The sequence below is a fragment of the Gadus chalcogrammus genome, chromosome 23 (assembly GCF_026213295.1).
Source record: "Gadus chalcogrammus isolate NIFS_2021 chromosome 23, NIFS_Gcha_1.0, whole genome shotgun sequence".
Taxonomy (NCBI): Eukaryota; Metazoa; Chordata; class Actinopteri; order Gadiformes; family Gadidae; genus Gadus; species Gadus chalcogrammus.
Window position 1 is genome coordinate 20,009,727 of NC_079434.1, and position 7,501 is coordinate 20,017,227.

General features: G+C 40.6%; 1 long non-coding RNA gene across 1 annotated transcript; it reads right to left on the minus strand.

The window, feature by feature from the left end:
* Positions 1-6,834: 6,834 nt before the first annotated feature.
* Positions 6,835-7,239, minus strand: LOC130376755 (uncharacterized). The gene is made up of 3 exons (XR_008894079.1): positions 7,175-7,239; positions 7,005-7,068; positions 6,835-6,898 (listed from the first exon to the last, which is right to left on the minus strand). It is a non-coding gene; the product is annotated as an uncharacterized LOC130376755 (long non-coding RNA).
* Positions 7,240-7,501: the final 262 nt, after the last annotated feature.

Genomic DNA, 7,501 nt, shown 5'->3' on the forward strand with positions numbered 1-7,501 from the left:
GCACACACACCAAAACGCACACATGCGATAGCCGAAGGACACAAGATCTTTACTGAGCGAGAAATGCCAACTCGGCACTAGTACACCAGAGTGACAGCTGGAGCCAAATCGTTTTGTCCTCTACGTGTTCTCTGGGTTCCGGGGTGACCTTCCTCTGTCCTGCCCAGTACGGCCGCGATAAGGGGACAGATAATCCCACATGCCGAGTCATCTTATCATCGACACGGCGACTTGTCATCGTGGAACGGGTAATTGAAGTGATTGGCTGTTAGGAACGAAGGGCATGTGTTGCATCTCGGAACGAACGTCCTTGCTGGCGAACGGGATTGATATCGGCAACACACCAAGTAGGGAACTAAAGGTGTATGTAAAATGCGCTTGAGTGTATATTCATTCAATGTACTTTTTTGTTAGCACGCATAAATTCACATATCTAATAAAAAAATATGTCGATCAATGCTTTCCCATATGTAAACTCCCATTCGACCTGAATTATTAAAGTGTTTTATTGGACGGCAGCTCTAATCGTGACATTTGATTGTCGCTTTACTGAAAACAATCATCGAATAATTCATTATATTGGCAAGCTGTTGGAATATAATGAAACAGTTTATATGCATACATATTTATGCGTATATATATATATATATATACATAGAGACATAGAGATATAGAGATATATTTATTTATTTATGTATATAAATATATAGATATATATTCTCTCTGTTACTCAAATATGTTTGGCAGTTATCTATTTTTCATTGGGGTTACCAATAGATGAACCTGCTGTGAGCCTCTTCAAACCGCATGCTATAACATCCCCACTAGTATGTTCCGACAACTTTGATTCTCTCGCGCACATTCACCGGCCAGGCTTCACTATCGCCCCCCCTGTCCGTCTGTCTTTGACTCCTACATCCAAGATGGACGTCGCTTTTTCCCTGCCGCCTCCGGCACCACCAAGATCATCCTCCCGCCGCCAAGTTGCCGAGGGTGACCAGTGTACAACTGCCTCCAGAGCAGCCAGCCGACACCCCCCGCCTCCCCCTCCCACCTCCCCAAACCCCACAGCATCATGACTGCTTCTCTTCTCTGACAGACTATAGCTACGTGCTGATGTCCGTCTTTCTTTCCGACGCCCCAAACCACCACTTTTTATTTTTTGGTATATTTCCGTGCTCCGGGGGTTGGGGTGTACCGGGCCCAGATAAATCAGAACAATAATGATGTATCAGAACCCAGAGGCTCTAAACACCGGGGTTGCCTCTGTGTTCTTCTGACACGTCGTGGAAATGCACCCGGCTGTACCTTGGGCCAGAGGAAGTGAAGTTTGCCTGTGTGAAATACAAGAAGTCTGCTTCTTCGGGCCGGGGTGATGCCGTTCCAGAGTGGTCGGCTTTTGTTGGCTGCGCACCTGAGGTCAGGCGAGCGGGACGTGGGTTTCGACAAAGTTTCAAACCCGATTCAAACCTGATGTCTCCATCTGTTTCAAAGTCCGAAGTGCTGCTGGAACAGGGGTATAAGTACCCCTTTAAGGAGCGGGTGGGAGTAGACTTGGTGGATCGAACTCATCGACTTGGCAACTCCATCGGAGTCTGTGAGAAAGTGTTCTGCCTTCTCACTGTCTCTCACATTCTAGCAAAAGTATTGTTGTATTTGTACTTCCATTGCAGTAGGGGGCAGTAGGTTAGCCCATCTAGCCTTGGCCAGGAAATGTTCCGGTAACCCTTCCTTTTACAGTCCCCTAATTACTAGGTATTTACCCGGTAAAAACTTGGTAAATCATAGTGTATTACTGGGTAATTACCACTGGTAATAAGAAGGTAAATACAGAGGTAGTTACCCAGTAAATACATGGTAAATCATAGTGTATTACTGGGTAATTACCACTGGTAATAAGAAGGTAAATACAGAGGTAGTTACCCAGTAAATACATGGTAAATCATAGTGTATTACTGGGTAATTACCACTGGTAATAAGAAGGTAAATACAGAGGTAGTTACCCAGTAAATACATGGTAAATCATAGTGTATTACTGGGTATTTACCACTGGTAATAAGAAGGTAAATACAGAGGAATTATCCGGTAAATTATAGTGTGTTACTGTGTAATTACCACTGGTAATAAGAAGGTATATACAAAAGAATTACAGCTGAAGTACCAAGTTAAACCTCCACTATTACCCATCAACTCAACTAAGTACTGTGTAAATTACTTTTTCTTAGTTATTATTCATAGCTACACCCATTCAGAAAGGGTTTATTCGATTTACCTTAGAAACTACGGAATTACTTACCTGGTAACAAGCTCCGCAGGAACAGTTTTCCTCTAGTTTCATGGTACATCTTCTTAAATACTGGGTACAAAGCCGTTTGTTTCCATGGTGTTACCACGTTATTACCATATAATTTATAATGGATACATTCCATTGTCCATGCAGTCAACACAAACTTGTACCATGTACGTTCTGCGACGTTACCAAGTAAAACGCGACAATTTACCCGGTAAGTAAGCTGAAACTGTACTGTAAAAGGAAGCCTCGTTTGTTTCCATGGTATTACCAGGTTCTTACCATATAATTTGTAATACGTTATTCCCTTATCCATGCAGTCAACACAAACTTGTACCATGTACGTTCTGTGACGTTACCAAGTAAAACGCGACAATTTACCCGGTAAGTAACCTGAAACTGTACTGTAAAAGGAAGCCTTGTTTGTTTCCATGGTATTACCAGGTTCTTACCATATAATTTGTAATACGTTATTCCCTTTTCCATGCAGTCAACACAAACTTGTACCATGTACGTTCTGCGACGTTACCAAGTAAAACCCGACAATTTACCCGGTAAGTAACCTGAAACTGTACTGTAAAAGGAAGCCTTGTTTGTTTCCATGGTATTACCAGGTTCTTACCATATAATTTGTAATACGTTATTCCCTTTTCCATGCAGTCAACACAAACTTGTACCATGTACGTTCTGCGACGTTACCAAGTAAAACCCGACAATTTACCCGGTAAGTAACCTGAAACTGTACTGTAAAAGGAAGCCTCGTTTGTTTCCATGGTATTACCAGGTTCTTACCATATAATTTGTAATACGTTATTCCCTTTTCCATGCAGTCAACACAAACTTGTACCATGTACGTTCTGCGACGTTACCAAGTAAAACCCGACAATTTACCCGGTAAGTAACCTGAAACTGTACTGTAAAAGGAAGCCTCGTTTGTTTCCATGGTATTACCAGGTTCTTACCATATAATTTGTAATACGTTATTCCCTTTTCCATGCAGTCAAAACAAACTGGTACCATGTACGTTCTGCGACGTTACCAAGTAAAACACAACAATTTACCCAGTAATTAAGCTGAAACTGTACTGTAAAAGGAAGCCTCGTTTGTTTCCATGGTATTACCAGGTTCTTACCATATAATTTGTAATACATTATTCCCTTTTCCATGCAGTCAACACAAACTTGTACCATGTGAGTTCTGCGACGTTACCAAGTAAATCACGACAATTTACCCAGTAAGTTAGCTGAAACTGTACTGCAAAAGGAAGCCTTGTTTGTTTCCATGGTATTACAAGGCTCTTACCATACAAGTTGTAACTGGTTATTCCCTTCTCCATGCAATCAACACAAACCATATATGTTCTGCAACATCGTTCACCAGTAGTTAAGCACTTTAATTGTTGTTATAAAATCCCAAACCACTGTTGATGAAAGGCATATTAAAATTAAACAAAATCAAAGGCTTATCTTTCAAACAATGCATATCTCACAAACGGGCACTGAACACTGAAGAAATCGGACAAAAAAAGAGCCGTCCACATCAACTCAATTTAAATGTTACTGATGGTGTTTTCATAATAAACATGACAGTGTTATGGCAAGTGACCACAAGGAAGACTGCTTCAAACTCTACAATTTGAATAAGTGGTGAATGCCATGCAGCAATCTGCCTATGGGAGCATCTTTGTGGTCATTCGCAAACCAATGAGTCCACTCGATGAATGAGAGATGACTCTTTAGTGTATTCTCTGTGAGGTATCCCTGCAGTCTCCACATCTGGGATTTGAAGGCTGACCAAGACCTGACCAGGTACCTCCAAATCTCCCCTTCCATACTGTAATAAAGAATCAGAAGACAAGAAAATAAACATTAGGACAGTCAATTAATGAACATTTCTAGAACATGTAGAACTCAAAGATTATTTTGTTTATCAGTTAAGAAAGGATGCTGGTCCTCTGGCCATTGTGTTTGGTCATATTGAAAAGACAAAAAGGCATAGCCATAAATACAGTTAATAGGACGGGAGGGGACAGGCTGTTACCTCCGGTTAGCCCTTTAGCATCGAGCTAGCGGAGCTTCTGTCATTCAAATAACTCGGACATGTTGTTTAAAACCTATAACACCGAATTTATTAAAATATCCGGATTTAATCGGGCTCTCTCCCATAAGTACAGTTAATAGGACGGGGAGAGACAGGCTCTGTTAGCCCCGGTTAGCGCGATGCTAAAGAGCAGCTCTACCGGAGCATGCCACCTCAACAGGTGCAAGTTAGCCTCCGGTTTGATATTCGGTTTACCACCTAATCGGATTCATGAACATAAGTGCAATACATTACGGGCTTAGTATGTTGAGGACGGTTTAGGACACCGTATCGCGAAAATCACAAACACATGTTGGCGCCATCAATGTCTGTGCAACAACGTAATTTACGTTCTGGCTGCTACCTGTTTTAGGGACCGTGAACAAATTACACTCACCGACTGGTGGCAGAGACGTTACCATGGAATTGTTTCAGGAGATTATTCACACAAATATATTGCAATATAGTTAATCATAATGAAGTTAATAGTTTAATATTCGACAAAAATCGACTAAATTATATTTGAAATTATTAATTGCATCCCGTTTAACAATAATATAATATATTAGCAAAGTTACCTGCAGTAAGTAGCAGCCCACCATTGGCAACTAATACTACAATCAGGTGACAAAATGTATTTTTTAGTGATTTCTATATTATTTTATATGATTTATTTCCAGAAACAATTCCATGGTAACGTCTCTGCCACCAGTCGGTGAGTGTAAGTTGTTGACGGTCCCTAAAACAGGTAGCAGCCGAAACGTAAATGACGTTGTTGCACAGACATCAATGGCGACAACATGTGTTTGTGATTTTCGCGGTGCACCGTCCTCAACATACTAAGCCCGTAATGTATTGCACTTATGTTGATGAATCCGATTGGGTGGTAAACCGAATATCTGGCGAATATCAAACCGGAGGCTAACTTGCACCTGTTGAGGTGGCATGCTCAGGTAGAGCTGCTCTTTAGCATCGCGCTAACCGGGGCTAACAGAGCCTGTCTCTTCCCGTCCTATTAACTGTACTTATGGGAGAGAGCCCGATTAAATCCGGATATTTTAATAAATTGGGTGTTATAGGTTTTAAACAACATGTCCGAGTTAGTTGAATGACAGAAGCTCCGCTAGCTCGATGCTAAAGTGCTAACCGGAGGTAACAGCCTGTCCCCTCCCGTCCTATTAACTGTATTTATGGCTATGCCTTTTTCTCTTTTCAATATGACCAAACACAATGGCCAGAGGACCAGCATCCTTTTTTAACTAATAAACAAAATAATCTTTGAGTTCTACATGTTCTAGAAATGTTAATTAATTGACAGTCCTAATGTTTATTTTCTTGTCTTCTGATTCTTTATTACAGTATGGAAGGGGAGATTTGGAGGTACCTGTTCAGGTCTTGGTCAGCCTTCAAATCCCAGATGTGGAGACTGCAGGGATATCTCACAGAGAAGACACTAAAGAGTCATCTCTCATTCATCGAGTGGACTCATAGGTTTGCGAATGACCACAAAGATGCTCCATTAGGCAGATTGCGGCATTCACCGCTTATTCAAATTGAAGAGGTTGAAGCAGTCTTCCTTGTGGTCACTTGCCATAACAATGTCATGTGTTTTATGAAAACACCATCAGTAACATTTAAATTGAGTTGATGTGGACGGCTCATTTTTTTGTTCCATTTCTTCAGTGTTCAGTGCCTGTTTGTGAGATATGCATTGTTTGAAAGATAAGCCTTTGATTTTGTTTAATTTTAATATGCCTTTCATCAACAGTGGTTTGGGGTTTTTATAACAACAATTAAAGTGCTTAACTACTGGTGAACGATGTTGCAGAACATATATGGTTTGTGTTGATTGCATGGAAAAGGGAATAACCAGTTACAACTTATATGGTAAGAGCCTGGTAATACCATGGAAACAAACTAGGCTTCCTTTTACAGTACAGTTTCAGCTTACTTACTGGGTAAATTGTCGTGTTTTACTTGGTAACGTCGCAGAACGTACATGGTACAAGTTTGTTTTGACTGCATGGAAAAGGGAATAACGTATTACAAATTATATGGTAAGAACCTGGTAATACCATGGAAACAAACGAGGCTTCCTTTTACAGTACAGTTTCAGGTTACTTACCGGGTAAATTGTCGGGTTTTACTTGGTAACGTCGCAGAACGTACATGGTACAAGTTTGTGTTGACTGCATGGAAAAGGGAATAACGTATTACAACTTATATGGTAAGAGCCTGGTAATACCATGGAAACAAACTAGGCTTCCTTTTACAGTACAGTTTCAGCTTACTTACTGGGTAAATTGTCGTGTTTTACTTGGTAACGTCGCAGAACGTACATGGTACAAGTTTGTTTTGACTGCATGGAAAAGGGAATAACGTATTACAAATTATATGGTAAGAACCTGGTAATACCATGGAAACAAACGAGGCTTCCTTTTACAGTACAGTTTCAGGTTACTTACCGGGTAAATTGTCGGGTTTTACTTGGTAACGTCGCAGAACGTACATGGTACAAGTTTGTGTTGACTGCATGGAAAAGGGAATAACGTATTACAAATTATATGGTAAGAACCTGGTAATACCAGGGAAACAAACGAGGCTTCCTTTTACAGTACAGTTTCAGCTTACTTACCGGGTAAATTGTCGCGTTTTACTTGGTAACGTCGCAGAACGTACATGGTACAAGTTTGTGTTGACTGCATGGAAAAGGGAATAACGTATTACGAATTATATGGTAAGAACCTGGTAATACCATGGAAACAAACGAGGCTTCCTTTTACAGTACAGTTTCAGTTTACTTACTGGGTAAATTGTCGGGTTTTACTTGGTAACGTCGCAGAACGTACATGGTACAAGTTTGTGTTGACTGCATGGAAAAGGGAATAACGTATTACAAATTATATGGTAAGAACCTGGTAATACCATGGAAACGAACAAGGCTTCCTTTTACAGTACAGTTTCAGCTTACTTACCGGGTAAATTGTCGCGTTTTACTTGGTAACGTCGCAGAACGTACATGGTACAAGTTTGTGTTGACTGCATGGACAATGGAATGTATCCATTATAAATTATATGGTAATAACGTGGTAACACCATGGAAACAAACGGCTTTGTACCCAGTATTTAAGA